At 42.0% G+C, this 17,998-nt stretch overlaps 1 protein-coding gene across 2 annotated transcripts in view; it reads right to left on the bottom strand.

Moving 5' to 3' along the window:
• ERICH6B (glutamate rich 6B) overlaps nucleotides 1-16,792 on the bottom strand; it is a 311,898-nt gene extending 295,106 nt beyond the window's left edge. Inside the window, exon 1 of one of the 2 annotated variants that reach the window (XM_073663846.1) lies at nucleotides 16,661-16,792. The gene's annotated coding sequence lies outside the window, so the exon portion shown is untranslated. The remainder of the gene's footprint in view (nucleotides 1-16,660) is intronic. The other variant, XM_073663848.1, reaches the window with a different exon arrangement.
• Nucleotides 16,793-17,998: the final 1,206 nt, after the last annotated feature.

Here is a 17,998-nt window from a genome sequence, read left to right as displayed (position 1 = left end):
ATGCAGAATAAATTTTGAAAAGTATTAGGCTATGTTCTTACAATAAGTATTTGGTGAGTTTTTGATGTTGCAGATTTTCTACAGCATTTCGGCACCTATTAAGTCAATTAGGTTTCTTGCTTTTTGCATTGCATTTTTGAGTGTATTTTTTACATGCGTTTTTGTTGCTGCTGTTTTTGTCTCTTTTTTGTATGTCAAGTTTTAAATAAATAATAAAAATCCGATCCATTTTGCTGACACTGTAAAAACTCACCAAAAACTCATTAAGGGAACTTAACCTTAGGCCATCTGCACAAGCTGAGTATTTTCAGTAGACACTGCTTAAAATATACAAGTATTAGAAGCGTTTTTAACTGCAGTTTTGATTTGTTTTACATGCGTTTTATCTTCACTCATTTGAATGGGCAAAAAAAGGTTACAAAAATGCTGAAACAATTGACATGTTGCAGATTTAAAAAATGTTTTGATGATTCAGGTTCGCAAGGAAAAAATAAGCAGTATGAACATGAGATTTCAGATATCTCATTTACTTTAATGGTGCTGTAAACTGCAGCAATTTTTACTCTCAAGAAAAGCGGGAAAAACCGTGACAAAAATGCAGCCTGTGAACAAGCCCATAATAATGAATCTGCTCTGATGGTTTTGGGGCCTTGAAATTATAAAAATACAGATAGAAAAACATGAATAGGAAAACTCAACGGATAAATCACCGCACATTCAGCATGTAAACGTAGTATTATTAGTCAGGGAGAAGTGAATTCAGACTGTATGGCAATGTATGGTCAACAAGGCAGGGAAATGTGTAGCAAATCAGATGATAACCAGACTTTGGAATTAAAAAACCACAAGTTTTGGTGCACACCACATTTTAGCTTTCCTCTCCACTTATGATAGACATGAGTGCGGTTTAGTGGATAGTGTATGATTTATCCAATAATTTTGACCAGAAACAGAGAGAGACATTCAGCATCGCCCACTCACGCGCCACCTCCTCATCTCACCCCCTATGTGTCTGTGTCCCCTAAGGCTCAGTTCTAGGTCCCCTGCTCTTCTCCATCTACATCTTCGGCCTGGGACAGCTCATAGAGTCTCATGGCTTTCAGTATCACCTCTATGCTGATAACACACAGATCTACCTCTCTGGACCCGATATATCCTCCTTACTAACCAGAATCCCACAATGTCTGTCTGCTATTTCATCCTTCTCTGCTAGATTTCTAAAACTTAACATGGATAAAACTGAATTCATCATCTTCCCCCCACCTCACTCAACCCCCCCATCTAACCTATCCATCAAAGTCAATGGCTGCCCACTCTCCTCAGTCCCACAAACTCGCTGCCTCGGGGTAACCCTGGACTCTGACCTATACTTCAAACCACATATCCAAGCCCTTTCCACTTCCTGCCGACTCCAACTCAAAAATATTTCCCAGATCCGCACATTCCTCAGCAAAGACTCTGCAAAAACCCTATTGCATGCCCTCATTATCTCCCTCCTCGACTACTGTAACCTCCTGCTCTGTGTCCTCCCTTCTAACACTCTCGCACCCCTCCATTCTATCCTAAACTGTGCTGCCCGACTAATCCACCTGTCCCCCCGCTATTCCCCAGCCTCTCCTCTCTGCCAATCCCTTCACTGGCTCACCATTGCCCAGAGACTCCAGTTCAAAACCCTAACCACGGCATATAAAGCCATCTACAACCTGTCTCCTCCATATATCTGTGACCTAGTCTCCCGGTACACACAACCTCTGATCCTCACAAGATCTCCTTCTTTACTCCCCTCTTATCTCCTCTTCCCACAATCGCATACAAGATTTCTCCCGTGCATCCCCTGTAAGGGAGAAGGCCGGGGTGTAAGTACTTTCAAAACAAAGGATCCGGAACTGCTGGGGCCGTGCTTCTTGTTGCAGGAGGAAGACAGACTGCGAGACAGAAGTCAGATGACCGGGAAGCTAGGGTTGTGTCCAGAGAGAGAGCTGAGGAGTCAGGTGACCGGGGAGCTGAGCTCAGGTCTAGGAAGAGGGTGGAAAAGGAGTTTTTGCGTGGGAATAGCGGCAGTGGATCAACAAGAACAAGTGCTAGGACGGCCAAGAGATGACTGGGTCCGACTTCAACAGACTGACAGAGAAGTTGCTCAATTACATCAATGGGTGGCTTTGAGGCAGGTCCCCAGTTGAGAGGAGAGGTGTATCCTGTCCCCAGGAGCGCTGAAAATGCTGGGACAATGGTAGAAACTGTGTTTGCGTAACAGGCTGCTGTACCGATGGGTACAGCTACTGCAAGAGTTTGGGACCACCTGGCAAGTGGTGATCCCAGAGAAGTTGGTCAGGGTAAGGGGGCTCATGAACGAGGGGCTCACTTCGGACCAGAGAAGACATTTCAGTGGTTGCAGAGGCTGGTGTATCACCCCCGACTGCGAACAACAATAGAAGACACTTGTCGAAGATGTCGGAGCTGTGAGCTGGTTAAGCCCCCGGAGCAGCGGGTCCCCATGCAAACCATTGTGACTTCTGCCCCCTTGGAGGTGCTGATGATCGACTATTTGATTGTTGGACCGGCGCATCTCGGGTATGAACATTGCCTGGTAATGACAGACCACTTCACAAAGTTTGCGGTGGTGACCCCGACCAGAGATCAGACCGCCGAATCAGCTGCACAGGCCATCTGCCGAGACTTCATTCGGGTGTACGGCTGCCCAAAGAGGATCCATTCCGATCAAGGCGCCTGCTTCCAGGGCCGGGTGATGGAAGAGTTGCATCGGTTGTACAGGATTGAGAAGTCACGGACTACTCCTTATCACCCTCAAGGAAATGGGGCCTGTGAACGCCTTAATCGGACACTGATCCAAATGCTCCGCACGTTGGAGGAAGATCGGAAGGTGCGATGGCCTGAGTTTGTAGCCGAGCTGGTGTGGGTCTACAACAACCGAGTGAATAGTACGACGGGGTTCACTCCTTATACCTTACTGTTTGGGTGAAAGGGGTGAGAGATTACCGAGTTAGAGCTGGACCCCCAGGAGGACTACCCACGGACGGGGATATCTTCCTGGGTCTGAGAACACCGGCATCGACTGCAGACCCTCCGACGGTTGATACAACAAAGTTTCAGGAGCTCAAACATCATGAGACATTGCCTCTTCGAGGGACAGCTCTGAGGCCTGGGGAGCGGTATTGGTTTGAGACAGGCTGCCCCGCGGCAAATTGAGTAGGCGGTGGGAATGGACCCCGCACCGAGTGAAGCACAGGTTTGGCGCTGAAGGACCTGTGTATGAAGTTCAACCCGAGGGGGCTGAAGGAGCCCCAACCAGAGTGGTTCATCGTAGTATGCTGCCGCCCTGTCTGTCTAAAGATGACGAGGATGAAGAAGACTCACCTGATTCTTATCAGGGTTTGTGACACAGTTGCCCCAAGCCACGATGTGGATGAAGAAGAATTGTTGATTCTACCTCCGAGCCCCAGCACTCGATTACCTGCAGTCCCCAGTGCAGGCGGCGAGGGAACACCATCGGTTGAAGCCACCGGGCAGGCGGAGATTGGGAATCCAAGTGACCCTGCACCCCCCATCGGTCAAACTGAGTTACGCCGGTCAGAACGGACAACAGCAGGAGTGCCTCCTCACCGTTACAAACGAGATCAATTTATATGGCAACTTATCGTCTAGGAAGTCCAAGAATGTGAACGTTTGGTGAAGGAACTCTCGCCCGTGGAATGGCGAGTTAAAGGAGAGCCGGAGTGTAAGGGGGAAGACCGGGGTGTAAGTACTTTCAGAACAAGGGATCCGGAACTGCCGGGGCCGTGCCTCTTGTTGCAGGGGGTAGACAGACTGCGAAACAGGAGTCAGGTGACCGGGAAGCTGGGGGTGTGTCCAGAGAGAGAGCTGAGGAGTCAGGTGAACGGGGAGCTGAGCTCGTGTCTAGGAAGAGGGTGGGAAAGGAGTTTTTGCGTGGGAATAGCGGCAGTGGACAGTGGGAGTCAATCCCGACAAGAGGGAAAAGAGACGCAGGATCCCTGGAGCCGAGCAAGTGAGGTGTACTGTTATGGACTAAGGGCTCAGCGGGTCAAACTGGAGACCGCCCGCTGCCGCCAGAAGACGGAGCATTGTTTAGGTGGGGAAGCCGAAAGAAAGCAACACCGGCACCAGCCAGCAACTGCCTCGTGAGGAGCAAGAGTCAGCTAAGTGAAAAAACTGCCGATTACAACCATGTCGACTCTGCTACATCTAGCCCAACTGTGGATTGTCAGTTATAGCATATTACCTGCTACCCCATATTTCCCCTGTTACTCCCTGCGTGGAGATTGACCCTGTTACAGTAAATCCCCCTTGTTTATTAACCCTGTACTGGCTGCTCTGTGTTTCTGTGTCACTGCATCTAAAGTACCTGTGTTACACCCCCCTACTCTGGAACTCTCTATTCCAACATATCAGACTCTCACCCACCATGGAAGCCTTCAAAAGGAACCTGAAGACCCACCTCTTTCAACAAGCGTACAACCTGCAGTAACCACCGCTCCACCATACCACTGCACGACCAGCTCTACCCTCACCTACTGTATCCTCACCCATTCCTTGTAGACTGTGAGCCCTTGCGGGCAGGGTCCTCGCTCCTCCTGTACCAGTCGCTGATCGTTTTGTTCAAGATTATTGTAAGTATTTCTGCTATGTATACCACTTTTTCACATGTAAAGCGCCATGGAATTAATGGCGCTATAATAATAATTAATAATAATATATTATAATGTATATCAACACTTGCTCATTACAAACCTCTGTATGCTTTTATGAAATTGGATATATATCAGAACATTTTCCCCCAATACGGGCAATTAGCATCTCTCATATCCCCCCCCCCCCAGATCAACTTCTTAGGGTACGCTCATACTGGCGTATAACACGGATGATGCTCTCTGATGTTTTATCGGATAGCACTCGGCCCAATGTTATAAAATGGGGCAGTGAAGATCTGCGATTATTTTTTCATGCCGATTCTGCATGTGAAAACAATCGCAGTATGCTGCGAGTGGCTCCGATGTTCAGATCAAGCGCACTAATAGAAGTCTATGGGAGCATGTAAAACATCAAACTGCACTCGGATATCATCTGAGTGCAGTCCGATGTACGCTCACAGAGACAATGGAAAAGGTATAAATTACATTCTCTATCTTCTCTGCACCTGTGCTGTGATTCTCTCATGCGAAAGAATCCGATCACACTCAGATGACACTCAGATCATTCTCTGACAGAGTTTGAGCTGAGTGTCATTAGCATAAGCATTAGCAGATGAGAGAATATAAGCCAGTGTGAGTGTACCCTTAGGTACAGGTTGAATTCGTTGGACATCTGCCTTTTTTCAACCTTAATAACTAAGGAACTATGAAGAAGAAAGGACCGATATAGGCGCTTTACTACAAACTATTACTCATAGATAATGTAAAAACTTCCTGCAAATCATAATTAAAACCAAATGCCGAATGCTAATTGAGTACAAATAGTAAATTGGATTTTACAGAAAAAAATCCAAACAAATTTTGGGTCATTCTGAAAATTGTCACTGCTTAGACAATATTTGCCTTGAAATTCACAAGAAATCGGCAGCAAAATCTACATGACACACATGGACTTGGGGATTTTACAGTAGATTTAAAAGGAACCTGTCATGCAATTTATGCTGTCCAAACTACGAGCAGCCTGAATCAGAGCCTGGCGGCATCATTGCAGCTGGGTATAATTTTCTTTCAAATGCTCCATTTGCAGGAATCATAGACCTGTCAATCACCTGCAGAACCAGGAAAAGGGAATCTATAAAGTATATTTACTCTGAAAGAACTATACCTGGCTGCAATCGTGCAATCTGATTCATGCTGCTTATGGTTTTGGCAGCATGAATCAGGTGACGGATTCCCTTTAAGGTTATGTTCCCACGATGAGTTTTTGGTGAGTTTTTGGTGCTGAGTATTTTTACTGAGCAAAAGGTGTAGCGTCTTAAAGTTCCAGCAAAGTGGATGGGAATTATAGAAATAGCTGTATTTTTTTATTTTGTGTAAACTGACCTGCGGATTGTTTTTTTTAAATACACAACATGATGATTTCTCTTGCGGGTACGCTGAGTTTTCCAATAGAATGGCATTACATGCAGAAAATCCATAGGAAAGAAACGCATATGTGTTTCCACTGCGTAAACATCCTAAAAACGCATGTAATCCCCATGACTGAATCAATAACATTTTGCAAAGTCAAATACTAAGAAGTATCAAAAACAATGCAGCTTTATTTAAAACATAACATACCAAAAAGAGATAAAAACCAAAACATCTAAAATGCAATAAAAACTATGTAAAAAAATCTAAGCTGACTAATGCGCCTGTACTTGTCTTTAGAATAAGGCTTTATTACAGCAGCCAGAAGCTGCCATCAAAGTTGTGTATTGTGCATTTCCCTATTTATCGAATCATCAAATAAATATGCTGAGTCCAGCTTTTACGGTTTTGCTACATATTTACAATCAATTTGGCTTAGACATGAATTAATGGTATGAGAGTTACTGAAGAATGACATCTGCAGAGCAACTTGACTATTAATTACAAGAATACAATGCATAAATCATAGGTGCAAAAGCGTCACCCCATGTACACGTCTAAAGCTTGTCCATATGGAAAGTTAGATGTTTATATTCAGGTTACTGAAATAAATATTCACAACTTTAACCCATTCACAGTGCAGCCATTAGAAAATGTTGAGCCCCATACAGTTCAACACTAAGGGCCCCTGTGATCATTCCAACATCTCCTACCAGAAGGAAGCATAAAATACACTAGCAGCACCAAAGAAAGCAGCGGAAAAGAGCCCCCCTCCCACGGCAGCAGCAATTCCACAAAATACCTCCTTAGTAGAGATGAGTGAACCCGAACTTAAAAGTTTGGAGTTCGTACCGGACAGTTAGTGTCCAACGCTAAATGCAGAACACAGACTTCTCCTGGAAGTCTGTTGCAAAGTTTGGAGTTCCAGGGAAAGTCTGTTGCAGAGAGGGAGAGAGAGAGAGATTTTTTTTTTCCAGATCCAAAGTTTGGGTCTCCATTGTTTTCAATGGGGTTAGGGTTCTGGTTCAGGTGTGGGTACAGTTCTGCTATCCCAACTGAACTTTGGACTAAAGTTCGGGTCAGGTACCAGAACCTGAATTTCTACAGGTCCGCTCATCTCTACTTCATTGTGCTAGCAACCTAACACAATAGTGAAGCACAAAATATACTCCCAGTGGCGCCAATCAAATTCCCCAAAGCTTTAAATACTTCTACCCAAGAGAGAGAAACTGTGAAGTGTAAAATACCCCCCTCTAGTGCCAGGGAAAGGGAAGTATAGCAGTATTGAACCCCTTTAATTTTTTATACCAATACTTTTTTTAAAAGGTTTTCTGTATCCACATCATAGCTAACAACTTATAAATGGGTGTCCAACTGCAATAAGTCACCAGAACAAGGGACTTCTTCCCCAAATTAAATAGCGTACCCATGCGCATGCTCCATTAATAGCTGAAATAGCTAAGCGCTCTACTCGGCTTTCTCTACCAGCCCCGTAGACTATAAAAGGAATTATGGTCAAGTATACGCATTGCTGCTCTTATCAAATGGGGGACAGAAGTTGCTATTCTGGCAATTTTTGAAGGTCTCAAGGTCAAAACCCCACTGATCTTGATAAATTGTATCTAGCAAAATGGCCTTTTAATACCTGGAAATCCTGCACCACACTAGGCAGCAGGAAGTGTCATTGTTTTAGAATATGGCATCATAGCCTATGTATATGTGTTTATGTTATAAATGCACACACATACTCACACACACACACTTACCATATATTATATACATACCCTTGTAAAAATGCCATTTTTTTGCCATGTAAAAAATCATATAAACTTCATATAGAAAAATCATTTCAGAACTTTTCCCACCTTTAATATCTCCCATCATCTGTACAAAGCAATTGAAAAATAATCTAAAATCTTTTCGCATGGAAAAAGAAAATGAAATTAAAATAATGTGGTTGCATAATTATGCACACCCTTAGCCTACGTTCACACGTTCAGTATTTGGTCAGTATTTTACATCAGTATTTGTAAGCCAAAATCAGGAGGGGAACAATCAGAGGAAAAGTATAATAGAAACACGTCACCACTTCTGCATTTATCACCCACTCCTGATTTAGGTTTACAAATACTGAGGTAAAATACTGACCAAATACTGAATATGTGAATGTGACTGTTAACTAATACTTTGTTGAAGTACACTTTCAATTTATAACAGCTCAGTCTTTTTGAGAAGTATTCTATCAGCATGGCACATCTAGAATTGGTAATCTTTACCCACTGAGCCTTGTAATAGCTCTAAATCTGTCAGATTGTGAGGGCATCTCCTGTGTACAGCGCCCTCTTCAGGTCAACCCACAGATTTTCAATTGGATTCAGATCAGGGCTCTGGTGGGGCCATGCCAAAACTTTGATCCTGCTAACACCAGCGACCGTAGCTTGCTACAATCGTTGTGATTGGTTGGCATGGCAGTCGGGTACCCGCTGAAGGCCCTCAAGGCAATGTGATAAAGGATCCTAAAAAGTTTATTTTTTTTGGACAATTTCTATTTTTTAGAACAGTCCCTTGACTATATGATAATCGCAAATTACCCCCTTGTTGGGATTTTAAGCTTTAATCTGGGGGTAAAACTGGTAACATGTGCTCAATTTCTATGTTGGGCCACCACAGGGGAAATTAGCAATTACACAATACCCATTAAAATCAATGAGCTGTCAGCTTAATGCAGGACAGTACAAGTCCTCCAACGCATGAGACGCTCATGGTAACCGCTCTCCACTATGGCCAAGAGATGAGGATCTTCTACTAGCAACTGAAAATTCTTTAATTGGTCTTGTAAATTTTTTGGGAAGTCTTTCTATTTTGCTTTTTACTAGTATCTGTTCCTACTTTTGATGGAAAAATACTAGAAAACAGATCAGGGTGATCACATTATTTTTTTTTTCTTTCTTCTGGACAAATATTAAAAAAGTCATAGGCAGCAATTTAAACAGACGTATTGGAAACTATAATGCATCATAAGGCTAAGTGCCCATGATGCAGAAATGCTGCAGATTTTTTCCGCATCTCCCTGGCAGGAAAAACGCATGCAGATTTTACATGCGTTTTTTCCCGCCAGGTAGAAGCGTTTGTCAAGCGTTTTTGCATGTATTTCTGCATGCGGGTTATCAAGCGCTTTTCCAAACGATTTTAGCATCACTTGGAAAAGTGCTTGACAACTTGATCACACTATATAAATCCATGCAACCGGCATGGATTTATATAGTGTGACCAAGTTAATAGCTGAAAAAAAGAATAAAAATGTTAAAAAAAAACATTATACTCATCTTCTGATGGCCCCCGGTCTTTTCTTCGCTGCGTCCGGTGTCTTGGGCGGCTCGCAGTGGTGTGAAAGGACCTTTCATGACGTCATTTAGTCATGTGACAGGTCATGCGACCGCCGACGTCAGCGGTCGCCTGACCTGTCACATGACTAAATGACGTCATGGAAGGTCCTTTTAGACCATCGCGAGCCGCCAGGGAGCCAGGACGCATCGTACAGGAGACCGGGGGACATCAGAAGGTGAGTATAATGTATATTTTTTATTTTAAATTCTTTTTTAACAGGTACTATGGTACCCGGGTCTGGAGGAGAGTCTCCTCTTCTCCAGACCCAGGTACCATCCGCACATTGAATCGCTTAATATCCGCATGTGCACATGTAGTCATGCGGATATTAAGCGATTCAATGCAAGTCAATGGCGGCAATTACGCTGCGTGTCCCCAAAATTAATGGACATGCTGCGGATTTTTCCGCAATGATAATCTGCAGCTGAAATTTCCACAGCATGTGCACAGCACATGCGGATTATCATTGGGGTCCATGGGGCACTTATTACCAAGCGTTTTTTAAGTGTTTTCGCTGCGGAAATTCCCCAGCAAAAACACTTGAAAAACGCATAGTGGGCACGCAGCCTAAAGATAAGTGAAATATTCCTATAGCTCAGAACTGTGAAATGGACGCTTTAGCTGCATTTACTGTGACCTGTAAAATGGTAACATTACAGTCACAATAACCTGCACAAATTTTCATTAACAAATCACAAACAGCAATTTTATTTTACGGACACTGCATGGCTGCAACCCAGGAGCAGATCTCCTGGACATTTTTTTTAAGAAGCCTTAATAGTATTCCTGCTCACTAAAATAAATTTACATTTTCTAGAAAAAAAATAGATTTTATATTACTTAAAATTAATGATGGTGCTCAATATATCAACAAATTTATTATGCTGGGATTTAGAAGAAAATATGGAAAACTGTATATAGGTTCAAATTCAAGTATACAAGGGGGAATGTAGCTGTCCCATGGGACCTACAGGGGTCCATAATACGCCAAGACCAACATGGCAGCCCTGGTAGGAGAAGTAAAGTTTCCAGTGAAGATAGGCCGCTGCTAATCTGTATGGTGATGCAAAGCAGATCTGCCTCTGCAGACTTCCCTGTAGATACTTGAGAATTTGTTGTGGAAAATGTCTTTATCGAATCTCCAGTGTGCAAATATATCCATATCTTATAACTCTAATAGGTACGTTTTGCTATTGCTAGCTTGAAATTAAAGGGGTTATTTCATTCAATTAAATGGGTAAAATTGCAAAGTACTTGTAGAATCTCTTATTAAAGGGAATCTATCCGTCTGATTGACCTTCCTAAGTCGTCTATATGGGCATGTAGGTAATAGGCTGCTGAATAAAATGATTCATTGATATCTGTGATCTGATGTCTTATTCCAGAGAAATCCACATTTTTCTTATATGAACAACTTGGCGACAAATTGCAACATTCATGTTTTTTCATTCTTTAAGAACGACCTCTTTTAGGCTTGGATGCTGGATGGAAAGTAATGCTCAACTTGTCTCGGAATTACCCATAGGTGTTCGATTGGGTTCAGATCAGGTCACATACTTGGCCACTGAATCATGTGCACCCTGTTCTTCTTCAGAAATGCAACAGTGGGCTTATGTGTGATTTGGATAATTCTCATGTTGGAAAAGTACATGTCTACCAAGGACATGGCGTGATTTCTCTCAATACAAAGCAATACATCTGTAAATTTATGATACCATCAATGAAATGTAGCTCCTCAACACCAGCAGCACTCATGCTGACCCATAAGGATTCTGCGACCATGTTTCACTGAAGGCATCATGCAGTTTTCTTTGTACTTCTCATCTTTGCAACGCCATACAGTTTTGAAGCTATCAGTTCCAAAAACATTTATCTTGGTCTCATTACTCCAGAGTATAAAGTCCCAGTAAGTCTTCATATTATTCAGCATAGGCCCTGGCAAATTGTAGGTGGGATTTTTTGTTCATGAGCATTAGGAGAGTCTTCCTTCATGGATGACACCCTTACATGCCATTTCTTTGCAGTGTGCACCGTATTGTGTCACAAGAAACACTCACCCCCAGTTTGGCATTTTACTTCTTAGGTTAACTGCTGTGAAGTTGCATGACTATATACTTCTTTTTTTAAATATTTTTATTACATTTTTATAATATTAATCAAGGAAACAACACCAAAAACTAGATAAAAAACAGATGCAAATGCAATAATGAATCGGACCCTTCATCTTTTTAAAGATAACGGTGAATCAAGGCCCTTATGTCTGCATCTTGCAATTAAATTAGTTTTGTAAGCCAATAGCTGCCTAGGTAAAGAGCCACTCCAGTGTTTTTTTTTTACTTTACCACTGAAGTAATGTCAGTAACATAAGTTCCCTGCCCCTAGTATTATACTCACCAGCCATCGTCTTCATCTGATATCAGTGCCGCTAGTCAGTCTTCTGCAGTTTATGACCTGCTGCTGGATTGCTCCACTGTTCGCTGAGCGATCCAAAAGTCACTATTCAAAGTAAGTCTATGAGAGCAAGAATGAGGCCAGAACGAGACTCTCATAGACTTACCTTGAGAGCTTGCGACCATTATCTCTCACTTTGCCAGAAGTTGATGTCACAACAAGATGGTGGATTGGGACTGTGGCAGAAGATAGTGCCTGGTAACTATATAGTAGGATCAGGGAACTTACATTAGTGGAACCACTCCAGCGCTGAAATAAAAAAGAAATACTTGAGTGGTGCTGTACATACATTCCATCCTCAATGCTAACATTCAGTCAATGTCATGCCTAATAAAAGGGCAACATGAACACAATGAGATTACACCCTAAAAGGTACAAGCACTACAGATCATGAACCTCAGTAATAGTTCAGACACTTTCTGCTTCATGTTGTTTTATGTGCACGTGTTTCCTGGTGTATAACAAGTTAAGGTTGCTATACGCCTTAGGGCTCGCTCACATGAGCGTATAACTCGGGTGAGTGCTATTTGATTTTTTATCGGATAGAACACTAATCCATGTTATTCAATGGGGCAGTGCAGATGGATGATTTTGTTCACTGACAGAATCTGTCTGAGAAATAAATCACAGCACGCTCCACTTTCACTCTGTATTGTCTGAGTGCGAGAAAAAATTTGTATGCCACACGGACCATCAGTATGGCATCCGATTTTTATGGCTACGTTGTAATTCTGTAAGATAGGAAACTGTAAATGGTCTTGTAAAAGATTAATAACTGCTGAGTAAAAAAAACGGATTGCATGCGGACAGCACACGGACAGTTTACGGATGACAAGTGAGAAAAAAATTGTTACACTCTCCTGGATGAGAATGAGACCGAATTTTTTAGGCGCTCGTGTGACCCCAACCTTACTCCCCCATACACATGAACGTTCAGCTTTGCCAAGCATTCAAAGAGGAGAAAGTGGCTTATCTGCCTGGAGAACAGAAGGATCAAGTGTTTGAATTCAATCTGCCCAACCCTTATCTCTTCCAACATCTCTGTTGGTGAAGCATTGTCTGGCCTGCAAACAGATAAGGTGGTTGGCAAATGCCAATTGGTGGGTTCGGCTGACTTTGATCTATTGTGTATGGGGTCCTTTAAACTCAAATAAATTCTTTACTCATTTGATCAGTCACATGCACTGACGATGATGGACTACATAACCAAACTGATAATTCCCTCTCTTTATGTAGTTTGATGCCATCATGTCCTCATGATAACTAATCAATCGTATGCTTGGTCACCTTCCTACGCATTTAGAGGAGCACGGAGTTGTACAGTTTTTCCGAATTGGTTAAGGTTTTACTTGTTGAGAGAAGGACCAGTAATAAAAGAGGGACCAGTTTGGGGTCTCCTCCTGCTATGGGCCTCATAAGAAGCTGCTATGGCTTCATCTACGTTATGTACATGCTTGAATGTGACTAACCCTAACATGGAATGTCAATAGGCATTACAATGGCTTTATTGTAAAGGCTGAATGTAATACTCCAGCCCTCAGTTAATAAATTACACCTATACATGGTGGAGCAGACCAGAATGTAGGGTTTTACCAGGCAATATAATGTCAATATAAAGTAATACATTGGGTACATCATTATAGCTGCTGCAGAGGGCTATTTATAAAGAGACTTGGCATGGTGCTTCACTCCTTAGTCCTATTTGTCCATGTTCCATTCATAGAGTATTTGTTTCTTTGTGTTTGTTTTAATCCTTGAGGATTTGTCGGAAGCGTTGCTTGCTGTGATTAACCCTTAATTATGCTTATGGTAGATTATATTGCTCAATAGGACAAGCGTTACATAATGGAGGTGAGGATTTTATGTATTATGTGTCATGTACAGGCTTTTAGCATAGGTAGGGAGAAAAGAAGCTGAAAAAGCCAGACTGAGTATGTTACTGGATATAGACATGTAAGAATAGCAAAAAGCTGATTTTTAATCATTATTATGGTTAGGTAATTCTGTATTTAGAATTCAACCCATTACTATATTAAGTAATACTCGGAATGTAAAGTCAAATGATCAACATGTGCAGCACAGAAACCTAGTACATAGACAATTTAACTGTGCTGCCATTACAATCATCATTACAATATGTCTGGCTTGACCCTTGGGCTTGGTTCACACCATGACTCGTTCAGGGTCACAAACAGTCCAAAGTTTCATATTTTGGACTTCACCTGGATCATTGAAGTCCACGGCTCTGTCTAGAGAGTGCCTGAATATTGTATTTCAGGTATTCTCCTGCATTATGCTCTGTATGGAATTGAATCAGGAAGATACAGTACCTCAAACATCACTTTAGTTTAGTATACTAAGTCTTAAAGGAGTTGTCGAGTTTTTATTTACTTTCATAAATATGTTGCAAACACCATTAAGTGCTGCTTATTAATGTATAATTATTAGAAGATGAGTGCCAATTGTCCTGAAAATGGCAGCTGATGGAGGTACAAGTAACAAGAGAGTTCCATCAGTAGCCTCTTCACTACGGGGCCAATTTCCATTTTTGTGTTTTCGTTCTTTCCTTCCCTGCTTCCCAGAGCCATAACTCTTTTGTTTTTCTGTTCACATGGACATATGAGGGCTTGTTGTCGCAGGACGAGTTGTACTTTTCAGTGACAGCATTCATTTTAGAACATAATCTACCGGGAAACAGTAAAAAAAATTCCACGAAATTGTGAAAAAAAACGTAATTGTGACATTGTTTTTTGGGAATTGTTTTTATGGTGTACATTTTGTGGTAAAAATGACCCTGTAATATTCTGCCCATCAGTACGATTACGGTGATAGGGAAATGGAATGATGAGCACCAATGCCGGCGCTTGTTAAATACCGCTGTCAGAGATTGACAGCTGCATTAAACAGGTTAACAATTGTTAGAGGCAGGTCCTTGCTGTAACACACAGCCATGACCTGCCAGGTATGGGACTGGCTCACCTGGTGCGCCCCCTCCATATACCCACTTCCGACTTGCACCGTACATTGTATGGCGCATGTCATAAAGGGGTTAAAAATACTCTGCATGAGCAAATTTTGCCTGGGCAGTGTTTTTCAGCGGAGGTTGTTCATGGATAAAGAATTCAACACTGATCTTCTAATTGCTAAATGTTAGTAAATGGCACATAATGCTGTTTTCAACAAATTTGTGAAAATAAGCATGAAGTGGTAAACCATTTTAAAATGGCCATACACTTCAGATAGCTGCTGGCAAGATTCTTGTCAAAAAGTCACCATAGAAACTAGCTCTCCAAAAATATTGAGCGTGGCTCTAGACTTACTGTACACATCTTAGAATGAAATATGCTATGATTTCCTTTTTTTTTTTTTAATAAATATTTTATTAATAAATGAAATATAAAAAACTTCTATAGCATAGAAAGATGCATTTGGCTCCATAGAAGTCTGGAATTTATACAGTACCGTAAAACACTTATGCTCAGGCAGCCTTAAGACCATTTTCGCACATCAATAATTTGGTCAATATTTTGCATTAGTATTTGTAAGCCAAAACCATAGTATCAGCTTACAAATACTGATACAAAATACTAACCAAATTCAGATGTGTGAAAGTGTCTTAAAGGTGGGGTGAATTCATTTAGATGAGTGCTGAATAATTGTTTTTCTTTCCTCTAATACACTTTACATTGAGTAATGCATCAATCACAATCCAAAGACAATGTCTTGCTGCCTAAACTATGAGCATAAGGCCACGGCCCCACTATCAGCATTTGGTCAGTATTCGGTCAGTATATTTTCTCAGGAGTGGGAGCCAAAACCAGGATTGGGTGATAAATGCAGAATTGGTGACTTGTTTCTATTATACCTTTTCTCTGATTGTTCCTCACCTGGTTTTGTCTTCCATTCCTGAGAAAAAATACTGACCGAATACTGACCAAATACTGATAGTGGGGCCGTGGCCTAAGGCTGAAAATGCTGCACGACAGAGCACACTGTGACTCCATCTGTATTATCATAGTCAATGGCCCCGACGGAGCATATGCCCGTACTCGTTTTTCATGGGTTCGGATGTAAATCCCCTTCTGTAGCCACTGACCTTTGTGGCAAATGCTATGTGAACCCAGCCTAAGCCATGAAAGCACTGTACAGAGCAGTGTGAAGCTGGGCTTATAAATACTACTATAAAGACTGGTTCAGACAATCATATAAAGCGTCCTTGTGCTGTCCGTATGTAAAATGAGGATAAGATATAGACGCCATGATTTTCTGAGCTCAATGATTGGCTGCAGTGGTGATGCACGCTGTTGATGCGATGTCACCACGGCAGCCAAAACATAGAGACTGGAGCAGCGCTGGAGAGTCGGCGCAGGAACGGGGGAGGGTGAGTATCATCTGATTTTGTTATTTTACATAATTGCAGTTGATTGGGGTCCACTTTGCAAACATTAAAAAACCTTTTAACCTGCAACATATCAAATTATGCTGCAGAGATATTTTTTTTTGTTTCAAAATTTTTCCCTACAATGCAATGGCTATATTGTCCAGGACATGTTCCTCTGAAATAATTGATAATCTCTTGATCTGTAAACTGCTAAAGTAGTCTCAAACCAATACAAAACTTCAGAAAAGGCAAATCGCCATGACGTCCTATTAAAAACCATTTAAATTAGCGACTCCACCATTACCCTAAAAGTGGTCAGATTATATCAGCGGTAATGGAATAAGAATAGTAAAATCACTTTCACCTGACTTGATTCTTGGTCTCCTCACCCTTCCTCTGCTTGTGAAGTTTCCTTTGGTCTTATTATCCTAGTATGTTCTCGCCTCTCAGCTCGTGTTGTGTGTCTTGTCCCCATGACAACCAAGTCAGTCTCTCCAGATTGCTGCGTCTTTCGATGGCAGAGCTGTCCGTCCTGCCTGTCTGCTGTAACTCCACAGAACACTTTCGCTCTTATGCTCCTTAGTTTGCTTTATACGTTAAAAGAATATTCAGACAGTATTTCTTATTGTAATATCTATCAGTCAGAAATTAGTTTTACAATGGTTGCAAGCTGTAATGATTTTAGAGAAATTATCAGGTTTCTAAAAAATTTTTTTTTAACAACCTATGCACCTTAACCCCTTTGCCCCGAAGCCTGTTTTCACTTTCCTTACCAGACAAAATTTTTCAATTCTGACAAATGTTACTTTATGTGGTAATAACTCTGGAATGCTTCCATGTATCCCAGCGATTCTGAGAGTTTTCGTGACATATTGTACTTTATGGTATTGGTAAATTTAGGTTAATATTTTTTGCATTTATTTGTGAATATATCGGAAATTTGACTAAAATGTTCAATTTTCAAACTTTTTATTTTTATGCCCTTAAACCAGAGAGTTATATCACACAAAATAGATAATAAATAACATTTCCCATATGTCTTCTTGACATCACCATTATTTTTGAAGCATAATATGTTTTTGTTAGGAAGTTAGAAGGGTTAAAAGTTTATTATCAGCTATTTCTCATTTTTCCAACAAAATTTACAAATCCATTTTTTAGGGACACATCCTGTTTGAATTGATTTGAAGGCCTATGTGACAGAAAATACACAAAGGTGACCTCATTTTAAAAACTGCACCTCTCAAAGTGCTCAAAACCACATTCAATATGTTTATTAACCATTCAGGTTGTAGCATCGGCGTCTCTGCCTTCTGCTAGGCAGAGACGCCGTCCCTCTCACCTTCCTGTTCAGCGCACGGCGTCCTCCAGCGCTCCTTCTCTCGCTGCTGCCGGCGCGCGCTCCTTCCCGGGCACTGTGCTTAGGGCGCGCGCTCCCCCTCTCTTAAAGGGACCGCGCGCGCAGTCCTAAGGAGTCCCCGGCCAATAGCCGGAGGACTTCCCATATATAAGGCACCTCCTCCAAAATGGAGGTGCCCGAGCAAAGTTGTTGCAAAGCATACTCATCTCTGCTTCAGCCCTCAGGTCCCGTTGCCAGCCTGACTACCAGTCCTGTCTGCCTGCTTGTCTTCTCTTCTGCCCGCCAGTCTGTCTCCTGCATCCGCCAGTCTGTCTATGGGCAAGTCCACCTGCGGACCAGGAA

This window comes from Phyllobates terribilis, unplaced genomic scaffold (genome assembly GCF_046119375.1).
Source record: "Phyllobates terribilis strain yellow unplaced genomic scaffold, ASM4611937v1 Scaffold_2__4_contigs__length_985480577, whole genome shotgun sequence".
In the NCBI taxonomy this organism is placed as follows: Eukaryota; Metazoa; Chordata; class Amphibia; order Anura; family Dendrobatidae; genus Phyllobates; species Phyllobates terribilis.
This window is presented reverse-complemented; position numbering and strand designations above follow the sequence as displayed.